Genomic DNA, 18,780 nt, shown 5'->3' on the forward strand with positions numbered 1-18,780 from the left:
TTTAGGAATGATAGTTTGGTGTTAATGAAAGGGAGTGAGGATTAGCGTTGATTGGGACCACATTCGGTGTGAGCATGTGCTGTGAACTTTTCAACACAATTCTTATAGTGCACCAGTAATATGTAATATGTAACACTCTGTTACTCCAGAGAAGTAACTAATTGTGGCAAATATTGTTTTTGTATCATGGTTCAGTGTTAAATCAGGACTAGATTGAGATCATTCTGATCAAGGGCCACTTTGAATTACCTACAGCTCTGGAAATGTGTTCCTTGGTAGGCTACCAACAAGCACTACTGAGCCTTAGCTCATGATCTTCTTGGGGCTATAGAGGCCAAATACCTTTGGAATTGTTTTTGGAAAGAGCAGGAAAGCTCACATGCCACCTGTATTTTAATTTATTTTCATAAGTTTCTGGTACGGTAGATCTTGAAGCCTACCTCGGGGTTCTTATTTAGGTAGTCAGCTTCTGCGGCTTCCCCATTCATTATCCTTTTGGGCAACAGGGCCAACCAACACTGCTTTAGCTAGGGATATGAAGGCTTGGGCATGGGGTGCAAGGTTGTCATGGGTGCTTGAACTAACATCCTTCAGATTTAAAAATCTGGAGTGAGACTCTCATCCTCACTCTTGTCCTTGTATGCCACATAATGGCGCTGGAGAGAATATCCCTGGTGCAGGAACTAAGAGCTGCAGGCTGTTTTCTAAAGACCCCTTTGAAACCTCATCATAAAGGGTGCCAGGCATGGAGCTGGAGGTGGGAGGAATGTGTGGGGGCTGGAGGTGGCAAAGGGTGTTAAAAGCCTGCTTAACTTCACTGCCCATGGGCTGCAAGCTTTGTGCTGTACCTTTTAGGATATGTCAACACTGCAGTAACATGTGATTGCATCTCATGTAGACGTACCCAGTTAGCTTTAATCTAGCTAGTTCAAATAATGGATCAGTGACGCCATGACAGCATGGGCTTCAGAGCTGGGTGTCCAAGCACACCCGGAACCCTGTGTACTCGGTCAGCTAGCCAGAGCAGAAACCTGGCTTCACTGCACTGATACCCAAGCTAGCTAGATTAAAGCTAGCTTGGGTATGACTACATGAGCTGCAATCATATGCCGTGATTTTAGTGTAGACATACCCTTAAAGGCATAGCACAGAATCTCACACCTGGCATTTTGTGTCAGAGTGGAATTCATTTATCTGACCCTTATTTCAACAGTGCCGCATTTTTTTCTTGGCATTTTGAGAGAGCAAAAGAAAGGCCCTGTCACATACAAGTAGTTACAGTTTTGAGTATCCATTACTTTCTGAAGAGTGCTGTGCCTCCTAATAACAGAGCCTCAGAATTCTAGGGCCCATCCAATCAAGTAGCATAAATGTTCCATAGTACATAACTAGCTATTTGGAGTATCTCCTTGTGGAATAGATATTAACATTTTCCTGTCCCTAATGGACCTAATCACCATGAAGATATGATGGTTCAGCATTATACAATGGAGATACAAAATCATGTTTTGGGAAACCCAACATAATTGTCTTCAGTACTACCAGTAACAAATAAGGCTGAAAGTTCCATCCCTTCTAATTAAAAACCATCAAGCTTGTGCCACTGGGAGAAAGAGGAAAGGGATTTATTTCAGATAGTGTCTGATATGAAAAATATCAGGAGACTTATCATTCAATATGGATCTTAGCTGTATCAACCAGTTCTCTTTAAAAAAGAAATTTAGACTAGTTTCTCTAGGAGCAATTTCACTATTGTTTGAAATAAAATACTGATTATATGCTTTAGAGATTATAGAAGCTTACATTCACATAAAGATACTTCCCAAACACTAAATACACAAAATCATTCAAATCCTTTCTCCCACTTCCGCTGCTATGCCTACAAGAAATCAGCCACCATTTAAACAAATGGGTTGAGAGGCAGTTATCTGACAGAAATTTAGGGACGTTAATATTTATGTATTGATGTAATTACAAAAATAAATGCACATTAAAATGTACATAATCAAATACATTGGATTGCTTCCCTCTCCCCACCGATGATATGTTTCTCAAATTCTTGTCTTTTTAAATTGTAAAATGTTGAGAGCAGGGACTATGTTTGTACAGCACCTGGCACAATGGAGCCCTGAACCTGGTTGATGTTTCTGGGTGTTACTGTAATAATAATAGTGGTAATATGTATCTCAGTTTTCTGAAAGATGAATACTGTGACCAATTCAAGTTACTGCCTGTTTGATTTGGCTTTGGCATTGCATGTTTTTACAAAAAGGTTAATAATTGTTGAAGTATGTTAACATAGAATGAAAGTTAATATTTTCCCCTATCTATATGACTAGATACTCCAGGCCATCTCTCTCTTGAATGGATCCAAGGAACTGTTTCACTCATCATTGGCAAACGGGAGTTATTAAGGGTTATTATAAATTGAGCAAAGTCCCAGCTTGTCCATATAGACAATTGGAATACATCAAAATCCAGCTGTCATGGCTCTGATGAAAGCCTACTCCCTTTAAATCATTCAGGGGATACTGGACTTGACTATAAGGCTAAGACAAAACCAGCAACTATTATCCAGAAACATACTGTACTTTGAATATTAGGTTTTATAGCCATATGATATCTAACAGCCATGCTTCCTGATGAGACATCCATAAACATCAGAGATCATACAAATAGTTACCCTATCTGTGTAACAGACTTAACAAATTATGACTTTGTGGGATTTCCTTCATCTTCATGCTTATTATTACATTAATTCAACTATAAGTGAAAATGTGCCTCTTTCATTTTCACTTCTAAAGGGCCAGCTTTTTATCTCAGTTATCAAGCTACTGTAATTCCACTTCAATGGAGACATATCCATTTAAATGAAGTTACTCCTAAGTTAAGATACACTGGTCAAACAGAGTTCAGAACAAGACTGAAAATATTTCCAACAGTTTATATCCAGACTTCCATTCATTAGTTTTAACTCTATCTCAAGTACTAAATTATAAACACCGAGTGGCTTTTGTTTTATCCTCCTGCCCCCTTATCTTGCTTGCCTTCTTTCCAAGCAGAATATTTCTGAATTTAAAAAAATACGTATTAATATATAAGATTTCTAATTTGTTGACTTGAAAAACACAGCTCAAAATGTAATACAGGTCTTACATTTCTGATATTCTAAATTCAGATTTGTCATGTAGGCTAAAATGGAAAAAAAGCAACTTTTGCAGCGGTGTGCTATACATTTTTGAGACTACAGAGTTTAACCTTCATACTGATAGAGACAACAGATTCTTGACTGACCAATCGTATACTGCGGCTGTCTTTTGCCTTACGTTAGTGTATTTTGCTTGCCAGTAAGAATGACAGTGCTGATTGATTTTAGGGTAGGTCAACAGAACAAGCAAAGTATTTACACAAAATTCTGTCAATTTCAATAGATTTGCAAGTCTGTGTAAGTATTATGTCAGAAGTGGTTTCCTTTTAGGATGGCTACATGAGAGCTAATAGATAGTTGTTTCTTTTTAATTTAATTGAGATTGCTTTCCATTTTCTAATGGGATATCAGTCATTTTACTACGTTAAAAGTTAAAACCTCATTAAGAGAGAAGATTCACAGCAGAAAATTTAAATTTAAACCTACTTGCATAGTGTTGATTTTTTTGTATGCTGTAAACAGGTCTTAAACAATTTAGACAGAAAATCTAAGTACAGTAGTGCTGTTTTATAACGAAGCCTTATTTATTGAACTATAACTGGAATTTTAATTTGCACATTTCAATAAATTAGAACAATGTGAAGCTCCACTATATTAAATTACAGTAAAGAATCAGGGCTTGATTCATTCACCTCAATTTTACACCTTTGTAAATTCCATGGCTGATGCAATTTTGTGGATATTTGGGACCCCTAAATTTAGGGATGATTGGTGATATGCTCTACAAAGAACATTTCTGGGATTTTTTCAGGAAGATTGATGTACATAGAAAAGACCAAACATTTTTTGAATGATAGTACTGAATTCTCAAACCAAGTACAGCAAGTATAGCAGGAAGATTCTGTGAAGATTAACAAGGCTATTTTGTACATAAATTAGATTAGAAGGATCTGGCTAGAGCTGGGCAAAATTTTTTGGCTGAAGCTATTTTTCACTGAAAAATGTAGGTTCAGGTTAACCAAAATATTTTGTGAAGCCATGTAAAATTTGCTGAATTGCCACAGTGGGACAAAAAATAAAAGCTTAAAAAAATCCTGAAAAGCCTAAATGTTTTATTTGACCATTTTCAAAATTAAACCTTTTTTCACTTTGAAACAACTTTACATTTTGAAATTTACTTCAGTTTTATTTTAAAAAAGCTCAAAAGTGAAACATATTGCTTAACCCAAAACAACTGTTTTTTACGATTTTTCAGAACAGCCAGCAAACTGAAAAATCAGTTATTCTCACAGCTCTAGATCTGGCCCTGTCTGTCTAACTTGTTTTTCTAACACTCTTCTGTTCCTAATGAGCAGCTCAAGTTAGTATGTTGTGTGCTGAAGATCTCAATGGCAGCTGGGAGGGAATGGTTATTGTATCAGCATAATGATGGATTAACTGGCTCTGTCCTTGTTCTTTTCCTAGTCTGTCCCTTTTCCTCCTCCAGATTCTTACTACATGTTGGAATGCAATAAATCCCACTAAACACAGAACCATGTTGGGAAGGGGATGTAGATCCCTGAGCAGTGTCAGTGTATGTTATCTATCCACTGCTCAGTGAAGCTGGATAATTTCCTTTGGCATCAGGGACTCCATGGCAAAGGAAACGGGGAAGCAGGATTTGCTTTTTAACCATTAAAGTCAGGGGGTCCAATTCTGCTCTCCTTTACACCAGTAACTTCATTGGCTTCAGTCAGTATACACCAGTACATCTGAAAGCAGAATTTGATCTAGGGAATATGTGGCCATATCACCAACTATTATTAATAAATCTTGGAAATATTTAAAACCCAAATACGCACAAAAATACACAGTTGTTATTTCAGTGGGAGTTGCAGAACCTTATCCAAATCAAGCAGTTTATAAAGTTAATACATTAGATTAAATTGTACTCTCTCTTACACCAATATAAATTAACTAAGGAGTTACGTCGGAATCAGTGTTCTAATAGCCAGAGTTTTGTGCCTTCCAGCGAAATCCTGGAATACTTATTCTGTCTTTACTCAGGCAAACTCCCACTGTCTTTTATGGGAATTTTGTCCCAGTAAGCCATGCAGGATTTCACTTACCTGACCATTTCTCTATAAACAGTAAAAACAATCTACAAAACATATTCTAACTGAGCTGTTATGACTTCATCACCGGCAGTATACATGTATGATTAAATTAATCCAGGACATTCACCCATTCAGGGTGCATCAAGGGAACTGACCCTGGATACAGGAGCTCAGAGTTCTCAGTTGTGATAGGCTTTTACATAGGCTGCACAAGGAGGGGATTGGGGGCTTCCTGCACATAGCCCACCTCCAACACCTCCCCCTCACTAAAATCACTCAGAACATGACCCTTTACTTTTTAAAATACTATTTAGGATATTTAGGGTTATATTAAAAAGAGTTTATGTAGCAATCAATCAGACATCCCTCATAAATGTCCCACTATTAAACAACATATGACCAAGGATTGTAAACAAATCCAGATTGGAAGAAAGTAGTAGTTCAGGAAACTATTTTGTGACCTGAATTTGAATGATATTTTTAATCCATAACTTTATTTGCAGATAGATTTTTTTTTGTATTATTGTTACTGATACAACTAGAAAACAGAAATCAAAACAGACTAAACATGTGCCACACATTCAACAGTGAAACTTCCAGAGATACACTGATGAGCCACCTTTCACTTAGATATAAAAACAGCACTTAAAATAGTGCAACTATACAATTAAACATTTTAAAACACAATATTAATCGGGCCAATAATGACCTCCTTTAGAAAAACCCAAGGTGAGGAATGGCAGAAAATTGCTGGACAGTCTGTGAAATTCACCTCATGGAATTTCCTTCCCGTTCTATCCAGAGAAGGAAGGAAATTCTAACCTAGTACTAGTGTGGAGTATGTTCAAGAAATGCTTCTAGTCCCTAGGCTCTTAGGGAAATGAAATTGTAGCCGAGACAATCACATGGTTGTAGCACAGATAGATGACCACTTTCTTGTGCTCTCTTTCACCACTGGTAGCACAACCTTTGGTTACTGGCTTTCCTACTTGTGTATATAGTCATCCTGCCTCTGAGTCAAATTATCACTGCAAATAGCATTAACTCCTACATGGATTTTAAAGCCCAGATTTGCAAGCTTTGCTTTGCCTCTGCTTACATAAACTAAATGGGGCATCTGGATCAATAATTCCTAATAGAAAGGCTGTGATATTACAATCAATATTTTGTTCCAGTTATTGCTTTTATTTACGCCCTGTAGGATTTTATTGAAGAATGTTTCAAAAAGAGGAAAATAAAGAAGAAAGCATAATTTGAACAGAAACAAAATATTTAATCTGAGGGACTGTTCCTCCCTAAGTGCACAACTGCTCTCTGAGCTTTCCCTAGAGGGGGTCTGCACTTGCACTAAAGCTTGCTGGAAATTTTTGGCAACATTTTTTTTACACAAAGTCCTGATTCATTGAAACTGGGGCTATCAAGCGATTAAAAAAATTAATCGTGATTAATCATGCAATTAATCATGATGTTAAACAATAATAGAATACCATTTATTTAAATATTTTTGGGGTGTTTTCTACATTTTCAAAAACATTGATTTCAGTTACAGCACAATACAAAGTGTACAGTGCTCACTTTATATTTATTTTTATTACAAATATTTGCATTGTAAAAAATAAATAGTATTTCAAGTCACCTCATACAAGTACTGTAGTGCAATCTCTTTATCATGAAAGTTGAACTTACAAATGTAGAATTATGTAAAAAATTAACTGTACTAAAAAATAAAACAATGTAAATCTTCAGAACTTACAAGTCCACTTAGTCCTACTTCTAGTTCAGTCAATCACTAAGACAAACAAGTTTGTTTACATTTACGGAAAATAATGCTGCCTGCTTCTTGTTTACAATGTCACCTGAAAGTGAGAACAGGTGTTTGCATGGCATTGCTATAGCCAGAGTCGCAAGATATTTATGAGCCAGATGCATTAAACATTTGTATGCCCCTTCATGCTTCGACCACCATTCCAGAGGACATGCTTCCATGCCGATGACTGCTACTGCTTGATAATGATCCAGAGCAGTGCAGACTGAAGCATGTTCATTTTCATTATCTGAGTCAGATGCCGCTAACAGAAGGTTGATTTTCTTTTTTGGTGGTTTGGGTTCTGTAGTTTCTGCATTGGAGTGTTGCTCTTTTAAGACTTCTAACAGCATGTTCCACACCTCATCCCTCAGATTTTGGAAGGCACTTCATATTCTTAAACCTTTGAGTGTTGTAGCTATCTTTAGAAATCTCACATTGGTTTTGATACCTTTTTTGTGTTTTGTCATATCTGCAGTGAAAGCGTTCTTAAATCGAACAATATGTGCTGGGTCGTCATCTGAGATTGCCATAACACAAAATATATGGTAGAATGCAGGTAAAACAACAGAGCAGGAGACGTATAATTTTCTCCCAAGGAGTTCAGACACTAATGTAATTAGCGCATTATTTTTTTAACGCACGTCATCAGCATGGAAGCATGTCCTCTGGAATGGTGGCTGAAGCATGAGGAGGCATATCAATGATTAGCATATCTGGAACATAAAATACCTTGCAATGCCAGGTATAACCAATTAAAACTGCTATTAGTAGCGATTAATTTTTTTAATCGAGTTAACTCAAAACAAATTAATTGCTTGAGTTAACTGCGATTAGTTGACAGTTCTAATTGAAGCCAAAACTGTTTATGAAATAGGGTTGATTTTCAGTAATCTTCCTACTCAAAAAAAAAAGTTTTAAAATTGTTTAAATGTCCTGGCTTAACATTTAAAAATAAAAAAATTTCAGTTGACCCAAACGGAAATTTTTTTTGGTTTGTCAGTTCACAAAATTTTTGAGATTGTGACTTCTTGTCCTGATTCAGGACAGGACATTTTTTCAAAATCTTAAAAATTCTTGTGGGATGGGAATCCTTCCCTCCATGCCCACTTTATATTGTACCACACTTAGTGAATTGCCTAAAAGCATAATCTAATCTGAAAGTAAAAAGGAATTTCAAAAAATTAAAAATCATAAAGTAATAATGAAAGCCTTACTTTAGATTTCAACAGGTAACAACATCACAACAAGAAACTAGAGTGGTGAATCAATTTCAGAGTCCCTTTTTCAGTCTATATTTTGGCTTGATGATAATATCTATTAAAATAAGGAAAAAATTCTAACATTTATCTTTTGGACTGTATTCTTAATTTTCAGTTATGGTTATTTTTGGTTGATTTGACTTTTTTACACTCTCTGTGTGTTTGCAGTAGCCCTTTTCAGTATTTCAATGAAGATTTAAAATAAAATGCATGGTTAAGAATATCTTCTGCCTTTATCAGTTCAAAATTTATAGTTGAGCTTGTCCACAAAGAGTTGCACTATGCCTTTTTGAAGTCTCTTTGCATGCACAACTTCTGAATACTTTGTATTGTGTATAAAAACATGTTTATTAGAATATATTGTGTGTGAAAATTATTGCTTGTCCAATTTTATTCACTAAAGGCATGCATTAAAGCTTTTAAACCTACTTTCTTGGGAAGCAATTTGAAAGAACACCCCTAAAATTAAGTGAAATAGTACGAATTATATATAAAGCTCTGAAAAAAAGAAAGAAATGAACCATTCTTAAATAAAATTTATTATTTTTCATAAATATTGGATTCCTCAAATATGCTACTGAATGGGAAACTAAAAATTTTTAAAAACATTTAAACTTTGTTGATTGTGTGGTCTGGTAACAGTTCATAAAAAGAAACTTTGAAAAGATTCATATATATTGGACTAGAAATTGAAAAAGCGATATACTAAAATAATTTTGGGCTATGTGGTATCTATGCATCAAAAAAGAGGGATGGGAGCTAGTGGGTATCTGTTCACAATGAGACAAAATTACAGTTTTGAATTTTAATAGTTTGATGGTGTGTATAATGTGCAGATAGATCCACATTTTCAAAAATGCTTTCGCATTTCTGTGTGCCCAATTTGCCTGACTGCAAATACCAAATGAGCATGTGCAGATCAGGAATTTGTGCAGGCACATGACTATGCACTCATGTGACCCTAACCTGGCACATCAGGTTTATGCAAAAATGAACATGCACATTTGGAAATATGGGTCATAATTTTAACAATAAAAAAAATCTGTTTGTTATTTGCCCTGTGAAAAATGGAGAAATAAAGGGCCTTAACCTTCTCCCATTGAAGCTGATGGGGTTTTTGCCAGTGGGAGCAGGATGAGGCCTAGGGTTGAAATTCACTAGTTTCATGGCTCTTTGCACCACTTAATCCATCCATTTAAGGACTTAAGTGGCACTCAAGGAGTAGCGTCAGCAGATACATTGGGACACATTCAGTGGAACACATGAGGCCCAGCCAGAACCACCCCTGGCACTAATAAGCTCAGATCCAGTAATGTGCAGATGTGATCCCCTTCCCCCATCCACTGCATTGACACATGAAATGCCATTTTCCTCTTCCTAACCATATGGGTTCAGAGAGCCAGACTCTGGGACCAGAGAAACTTAAACTGATGGGAGCAATCCAGTGAGCAACCTCAGCAGGGACCACTAGCTACTGTTGATGTCACTGGACTGCTTTCTGTAGCTGCTATTCTGAACATTCTCATCCCTGTGCTGATTGTCTGTTTGCTCCAGCTCCCTCACTGTCTTTTCATCTCAGCCTTACTCCACCCACCCTCCATGCTCCCTTCTTTCTTTCCTTCCCTCCCTCTTCTCTTCTGCATTAGTCCCCTTACAACCTCTCTCTTCTAGGTTTCTGCTCCCTTCCTTTATCTTTCTGTTTACCTAATTCCCTCCTACCAAAACCCCACCCAAAGAATTACAAAATAAAACAACCTGTTATCAAGCTTCCTGCCTCCCCTAAAAAAATATACATGGGACTGACATGATTTTCGCAAACCTTCACCCTGTAATTCTGCTTGTCTATTTATCTCTCTTTCCCTTACCTTTTGTGTTGTCTATTTAGTTTGTAAAAATTTGGAGGCATCGACTATCTATAATTCTATGTTTGTACAGTGCCTACCTCAGTGAAGGCCCCATAGACACTACTGTAAATAATAATAAAAGTTGTGCATAGGTCCTTGTTTCAGTCCTTTCCTTGAGGATGAAGTGACTGTCTCCAAATAGCAAATAAAAGCAGTGAAAAAACAGCTATTCACTGTGGGCTAAACAATTTCTTACATATTTTTACTTCCAATATGAACTATACAATATATTCATTATTGCAAATAAATTGAATTTGATTTTGCTGTAACTTATAAAGGAGGTGAGCAACTTATTGAGAATAGTGAGCTAGTAAGAATATGTCATGTATCAATACAATGCTGCAAACATCAACATACCCATGTAAAACACACAGGACTGGTTGTGATCAAGATTTTCAAGATGTCACATCTTTCAATGAAACTGTAAAAGCTTTAGCAGTCAACTGAGAATGAAACATGGTGAAAGACACAGCTTAAAATCTAGTTCCATTCTGCTCTTATCAAATGACAGTCTTTGAAATATTTGGACATTGTGAAGATTAAATTAGTGCCAAAGCTGAAAATGCCCACTTATAAACTACTATGATATTGAAGGATGGGGGCACTTTCCTTATTTTTTCACTCATCTGTGAGATTTCATTTACTGTCCACATTTTTCTACTCTCTCTTTCCCTGTAAATGTATCTGTGCAAGCATAGGGCCTTATGTGGGTCTAGAACTCTTTTGAATGCTAGCTGGGAGGTCCAGCTAATATAAGAGATGTCATGACCTCGTTGTCATGATCCCCTGCATGCTAGCGGGAAGTGTATTTTGCTTTTTCTTTTCTTTTTTTTTGGTGTAGATTCATAAATTATAAAACCAGAAGAGACCACTCTGGTCTCCTAGTCTGTCTGCAGGAAAACACAGGCTATAGAATGTCCCTGAATTAATTCCATTTGAATTAAAGCATATCTTTTAGAAAAAAAAATCATACAATCATAACTTAAAAATTTCCAGTAATTAAGAATCTACCAGAGCCTTTGGTAAGTTGTTCCAATAGTTAATTACCCTCACTATTAAAATTGTATACCTTATTTTATTTGTAGTCTAAATTTGTCCTCCAACAAGTAGTTCTTGTCTGTCAGATTCAAGAGCTCTCTATTATCAAATTTCTGTTCCTTGTGTAGGAATATATAGATTGTGATCAAGTCACCCTTAACTTTCTCTTTGATAAGATAAATAGATTGAGCTCCTTGGGTCTTTAACATTAAGGCATATTTTCCAGTCTTTTAATCATTCTCAAGGCTCTTCTCTGAACATTCATCAGTTTTTCAACATCCTTCTTGAAGTGTGGACACCAGAAATAGACATAGATTTCCAATAGCCGTTGTTCTTGTCTCAAATACAGAGGTAATATAACTCTGTACTCCTACTCAATATTCCTTTGTTTATACATCCAAGGATCACATTAGACCTTTTGGTCACTGCATCACACTAAGAGCTCGTGTTCAGCTGATTAGCTACCATGACCCACAAGTTGTTTTCAAAGATAGTCTCTCATCCTGAAAGTATGGCCTGAATTCTTTGTTTCTAGACGTATGACTTTACATTTAGCCCTGCTAAAATGCCAATATGATGTAATGAGGTAAACACAATTATTCTCCCTCAACCACCTTTAGTCATCCTGTTCTGCCTCTGCTCAGCCATCCAGTCCTCGCAGTGCACTTCATGATTTAAGGGGGAAATTTCACCCGTTGTACAGATAGCAACTAAAAATTGCAATACTATACACTATAACTTTAACTCTGTCCCCCTTGGAATGCCAGCCTTTCATCATTATGTTTACCAGATTACCCACTCCCAGTACACCTAACTACTACTCTAAGCACCCACAACTACTAGTGTTGGGAGACATTAGTATAGTGAAGGTGTTTCTGTACTGTATGGTAGGTTGTGGTAAGGTGCACAAGGTGTGTGTGGAGAGTACAGGGTATGTAGTGTTAAGTGGCTTAACTTCTCATTTCCTTGCTGGGGGTTAGGTATGTTGCATGTATAGCAGCACCTACTTAACAATGAAGATTGGTTTTGTGTATTAATGTGTACAGGATTTGTGACATGGCACAGTTAAGAGTGCTGACTCAGCTTTAACTTTTGGAATTTCCTATCTCAAGCGCTTTTCTTGCAATTTTAATATTCTAGAAATGCTAGGTTGTTGGGTTTGTTCTTGATGTTGTATAGTTTAATTTAACATATTCAGCCTTTATAAAAGCTTTTCTGGTTAGTATTTTACATCTGTTTGGAAAGGTCAATTTTTTTTGTCTACACTGAGAGTAAATGCCATCAAAAGTCTACATGTTTCTGCCAATGCAGTTGAAACAGCACAAGAAACACAATTAAGCTCCTTTGTGCTTCCCTTCAGGAAATATTTAATAGGAGAAATTCATTGTTGGACTCAATTATATAGTCTTATTTAGCATCAATTAAAGATTTACTTCCTTGAAAAAAAGTAAAATCTTCAAAAAAGAACTTTGCTTCATAAAATAAAACTACAACTTCATTATATTTTAAGAAGTATTAAACAGGCTCAATAAATTTAATAAAACACATTCTTAAACTTGCTAGCAGCAAGATTTCCCAGATTTTACTAGTGATTATAAAACCCCATGAAAGGTTTCTGTTTGCTAAATGCACAGAAGAAATTTGGAATAGCATGTTTGAGTAGCATTAAATACAAATATTCACTTAAAGACTCATTTTTCTGTCAAGGCATATTCTTTCCTGGAGATTGAGGCTTGGTCTGCACTACAGTGTTAGGTCAACATAAGGCAGCTTACATTGACCTAATTATGTCGTGTACACACTCCACTCAGGTGAGGCTACGGCTACCTTGATGGCGGCAAAGTCGCCGCCCTCAGATAAATTTCTCTGGATCGTCTGAGCGGTCAGTGAAGACCTATTCAGTCGATCCAGAAATCGACTTACTAAGACCACCTTCACAAGTGGCATAGCGCTGCGTCGACAGGAATGTGGTTCCCATCAGTGCAGTGCAGTGAAGACACCACGCAGAAGAGGAGCAGAGAAGTCGACAGGAGTTACACAAGATTTTTGCATAGCTTGTGTAACTCCCATTGACTGCCGCTGAATCTCGAAGGTAAGTGTAGACAGGGTCTGAGTGCCCTACTACGTCGACATAATAATTCCACTCCATGAGTGGCATAGAGTGTATGTTGGGGTAGTGAGGGCGATGCAGTCTCCGTGTGAACACTGCAGGTTACTTAAATGAGCTATTGGTTGCCATTCTTGTCAATTTCATGGCTCTAGCCAGGAGCTATGAAATTGACAAGAAAGCCAGGTGCGTTGGGGGGGGGGGGGGTGTTCCAGCTACAGCCTGGCTGCCCCAAGGTCCTGGCTCCCTGCTACCCACCGGTTTGTTGCCCAGGTTCTCAGTTTCCTGCTTCCAGCCGGCCTGCCCCTCAGGCTCTCAGCTTTCTGTTCCCTGCTGTGAGCCTAGCAGCACTGAGGCTTCTCGCTCCCTGCTGGAAACCCAGATGCTGCCCCGAGGCTCCCAGCCTCCGCTCCCTGCTGCTTCAAGGGTCCTGGCTCCCTGCCGGGAGCTCAACAGCTGCCAAGGCTCCTGCTCTCTGCCCCCTGCTGGGAGCACAGCAGCTGCCCAGAAGGGAGCTGACAGCAGGAGGGGAGGGGAGGAGCAGCCCTGCTCCCAGCAAGGAGCAGCAAGCCTAGAGCCTCAGGGAAGCGGGGAGATTGGAGCCTAGGAGGCAGCCCAGATGGAAGCGGGGAGCTGGGAACCTGAGCAACAGCACAGCTAGGAGTGGGGAGCTTGGTGGATGCAGCCCAGTTCCAAGCGTGGAGCCGGGAGCCTCTGGCGAGCACGTGGGCTTCCACCAGAGAGCTGGGAGCCTCGGGGCAGCCCTTGGGCTTCCGGCAGGGAGCTGGGAGCCTGGGAGCAGCTCTGGGGCTCCTGGTGAGGAACAGGGAGCTGAGAGCCTGGGGATAGCTCAGATCCCAGTGGGGAATTGCGTGCAGAGCTGAGAGCCCAGGGTCTCAGCCCCCCAAACTGCTCTTCTTAAGTTGGTGGAAGCACTCCTGGTGAGGACGCACACCTCCAACAGAAGAAGGGCAGTGTGGACATGAACCTTCGCAGTAATTACTGTGGTGGCTGTAAGTCGACCTAACATAGGTTGACTTAAGCTTTTAGTGTAGACATGCCTGAATGGTAACTTGATTTCCACATTCCACATTCCCCTTAGTGATAAAGGTTCCATAATAGCTATTAAATGCTTCTCATATATGGGTATCCACTGGTCTTGTCATTACTCATGGGTTAGACTTGATAATTTCATAACAAGAAAGGCAATTTATGCTTGTCCTCCCCCCATCCTCTTTTGAAATAGGATTCCATCTTCTGGACTGCTGCAGCACTGCACTTCTGCCCCATTTACTCTAACTCTGAGAGCTGCTTTAAATGCACTACGGGACACAACAGAGAGCTTTAGAGTGTGAGAATTTCCACTCACAGACTGCTGGAAACTTCAAATGAATTTGATTTTCAGTAATTGGAACCTTTTGGCCTTCCTTTTAGGGCAACCTGAGGATCCTCTGTGCTGATTCTGCATTAATTCTGACTCCCTCAGCGTCTGTGTGTGTCACTGCAGCCTAAGCCAGCCTGTCATGTTACCCCAATTTCCTTAGACTTCCGTCAGCAGCATAGCAGGATGGTCTGATCAATAGCACCAGCTAGCCTGCACCAGTAGACTACATTCTTTCTGACTCCCTCCAACACTCTGTGTCAGTGTAGCTCAGCCCAATCCACCATGTTATCACACCTTCCATAAGCTTTGTACAGGAATGCAGCAAAAGTAGTCTAGCCCATTACACAAGCCTACCTGTGCTAGTGGACCTTCTGTATTCCCACCAGTTCCATAATGTTTGTGTCTGTGAGTGTGTCAATACAGCCTAACCCTGTCTGCCATTTGACCACTCCTTTCACTGGCTTTTCTCAGCAGCAAAGCAGATCAGGCTAGCCCAGTGGTTCTCAACCTATTTACCGTTGTGGGCCGTATATGCGCCCACAATGTGTTATGTGGCCTGCATTCAATACTACCTGTATGGCGCTGAGGATGTCACATGACCTGCAGTTATGTGCTGATTGGGCTGCAAGTAGCCCGTGGACTGCAGGTTGAGAACCACTGGTCTAGTCCATCCACCAGCATGCCTGTACCAGCAGATCATCCAGTAGCTGGAATCCGCAGAAAAAAGTAAAGCAAATTTTTTCTCCTTTCAGTTTCCTCCCTGTGTGTGTCACAGCAGTTTAGCCTAAGTTTCCATCTTTTTAGTTGTGCTGAGGGTTGTCCAAAAAGCAATGCAGCAGAGGTGTAATATCTTATGCCACCATCATGCCAGTGAACAATACAAATGGCTTTAATTCTGCAACATTAAGTTAGAATTAAGGGAGAAAAGTGGCCTAGCTCTTCTAGTCTCTCAGTCTTAACCTCCCCTTTTTCAGAGGTTGTTCCTTTCTCCGTTCAAGGTGTGCGCAGATTGTGTTAGTAGCAAATTGCTGTAGAAGTAGAGGAGTTTAACATCTTATTAGAATGTTAGTCAAGACAAAGACCCGGAGGATTATTAATAACTTTTCCTTGAAGAACCTTCCACCCATGCAGAACAATTAATATTTCTCCCAAATATTTCATGCCTTCTACAAATAGTCAGAAATCCTATGGGAAACAAGAAGGACAAGAGGCTTGAATCCAAGGTAATTCCTTATAGAAATATAATTCTAGTTGTACGAGAACCTTTAACCAAAAGGGAAAGGAATCTGTTGCAGATTTTTTAAACTGCTGCATTACTTTCAATATTACTTTTCAGAAGACCAAAGATAAATAAATCAATTGATAAATAATGGCATTTGAAATGAACTAGTTCAGAGTGTGCCATTTTCTTTTTTTCTCAGAAGTGATCATAATAGTCCAGAGGAAGGAAGAGAAAATGATTATTTCAGAGATGTCAGCCCTTTCTAATTTTCCATAATCTTTCCAGTTTTTACATGTAATTATGAAATTATTAATTCAAGTTTAAATCTACTAATTTTGCAAGCACAGATTTTTTATTTGCACACACGTTTTTATATATATATATAAAATATGCATTTGTGTGACTCAGCATGACTTGGGCCTGATGAATGCACAAGTAGCACTGCATGCCCCATGACTCACATACAGCCTGCACTGTGAGGATCTGATAGGAGGCAAGCTGTAGCAATTCTGAATGGATTGGGGCACTGCTGGCTTCCTGCCCAAGTCACAGGCTGAGTGTTGCTCAATAACTGCCCTATGTGGATCCTGACGGACTACGTTAACATGCTCTACATACCTAGAGCATACCCCCAGGGTCCACAGGGAGTAGTTAGAGCGAAACACACATTCTGTAGCTTGATCAGTGAAGCCAACACCTCAAGCCCCACTGACAATCTCCACAACTTGCTTCCTGTCAGACCCTCGTGCAGTCTGCACAGGAGGAGAAACCATAGGGGTAGGAGGAGGCAGTGGGTGAGAAGGAGAGTGGGAACATGACAGATGAGGGAGAGGAGGATCAGGATCATCCCAGGAAAGCAGTCCATGCTCAGGACTGGCTAAGGTGATTAAGGTCACTTGGTGGCATAGGAGACCAGCTTTCCCAGGGCTGATCCTTCCCTTCTCCCTTTTTAGGGGTGGAGGTCAGGGGCACATCCCTAGAAGTCTCAGAGCAAGGTTTACATCTCTGACATCTATATTATCTGAACAATTTACTGCTGAAAATGTACTTAAAGGAAGGATCTCTCCACATAGTCTAGTACAGTGGTTCTCAAACGAATTTGATCGAGCCCTCCTTCTTTGTGCCACCCTTACTTCTGCACTGTTGCAGGCAGCAGTGCTGCCTTCAGAGCTGGGCACCTGACTAGCAGCCACTGCTCTCCTAAAGCTTCTCACATCTCCCCAGAATACATTCCACGGTGGGGGATATGTCCCCGCCCCCTCCCCCCTCGTTTGAGAACCTCTGGTCTAGTAACTGTGCCAACAGTGATTAAAAAACAATCACTTTGGTATCATATCCAAATCTTATCTATCTTGGAGTTCAGTTTATTTCAAGTAGTATTGTTCCCATTATTCTAATTTCTAAAATTCCAGTTTATAATCTTTCTTATCCAACATTCTATTCAGCCTTATTCTCCCAATATCTGTAGTTCATTCTCACATTGGTGTTGTACACATACAAATTAAATGAACAATGCAGAACTTCTAGATCCTTCAATTCTTTTTCCTGAACAATTGGCATTAATTCATTTCATGATTTGATTGTGCAGTCAGAAATGCCACTGAAGGCTTGCTTCACAAAATTCCCAAGAATATCTAATTCTTTGTCAGGAGTGACTTCTGGACAATACGTAAAATACTAGAGAAGAACAAAGAGTACAAATATGATCTACAGGGCCTCCAGAATCCTTTCATTCCTAGAGAAGCTCTGACTGTTTTTCAGAACAACATATGCCCAAGAGATAGCAACCTTAATGATGACTGCAGATAAGTGGAGCCCCCCATGTGGAAGTTATGGGCATGGACTAAAAGGTTCACACTAATGTAGTCTTCTTCAAGCAGTATTACTTTAATGTGAAGTAGGAACATTTTAGTCCATGTCTGCAGTGGACTACACAGGGAATTTATAGCACAGCAGTTTGATGCATGCTGCTATTAACACCACTGTAGTCCAAACTGTGAGTCAGTGTAGACATGCCATTTGATCAGTTTTTCCGCTTTGGTCTAGATTTATGTGAAGTTTAGAACAACCAGTATTTTTCTCTTTACAGTGACCTCCTTTGGCATGGAAAACAGACCATTCTTCTTCCCACTGAAAGATGTGCATCCTGCTTTTCAGCAATCACCAAAAGGGTTTTGAAAAAGAAGATTAAATAGAGCATTCGTAATCCTAAGCATTATGTACTTTGATCAGATTCATAGAATCATAGAGTTGGAAGGGACCTCAGGAGGTCATCTAGTCCAGCCCTCTGCTCAAAGCAGGACTAACCTCAGCTAAATAATCCCAGCGAGGGTTTTGTCAAGCCGCAGCTTAAAAACCTCTAAAGATGGAGATTCCACCACCTCCCTAGGTAACCCATTCCAGGGCTTCACCACCCTCCTAGTGAAATTTTTTTTCCTAATGTCCAACCTAGACCTCCCCCACTGCAACTTGAGACCATTTCTCCTTGTTCTGTCATCTGCCACCACTGAGAACAGTCTAGCTCTCTCCTCCCTGGAACCCCCTTTCAGGTAGTTAAAGGCTGCTATCAAATCCCCCCTCATTCTTCTCTTCTGCAGACTAAACAAGCCTAGTTCCCTCAGCCTCTCCTCATAAGTCCTGTGCTCCAACCCCCTAATCATTTTTGTTGCCCTCCGCTGGACTCTCTCCAACTTGTCCACATCCTTTTTGTAGTGGGGGGCCCAAAACTGGACACAATACTCCAAATGTGGCCTCACCAATGCTGAATAGAGGGGAATAAGCACTTCCCGTGATCTGCTGGCAATGCTCCTACTAA

At 39.4% G+C, this 18,780-nt stretch overlaps 1 protein-coding gene across 3 annotated transcripts in view; it reads left to right on the forward strand.

The window, feature by feature from the left end:
- The window catches only part of ANKS1B (ankyrin repeat and sterile alpha motif domain containing 1B), a 736,922-nt gene that overhangs the window by 68,489 nt on the left and 649,653 nt on the right, over positions 1–18,780 (forward strand). The window lies entirely within an intron of this gene.

Source organism: Emydura macquarii, unplaced genomic scaffold (assembly GCF_026122565.2).
Source record: "Emydura macquarii macquarii isolate MOO-44397 ecotype Brisbane River unplaced genomic scaffold, CSIRO-AGI_Emac_v2 contig_2205, whole genome shotgun sequence".
NCBI lineage: Eukaryota > Metazoa > Chordata > Testudines > Chelidae > Emydura > Emydura macquarii.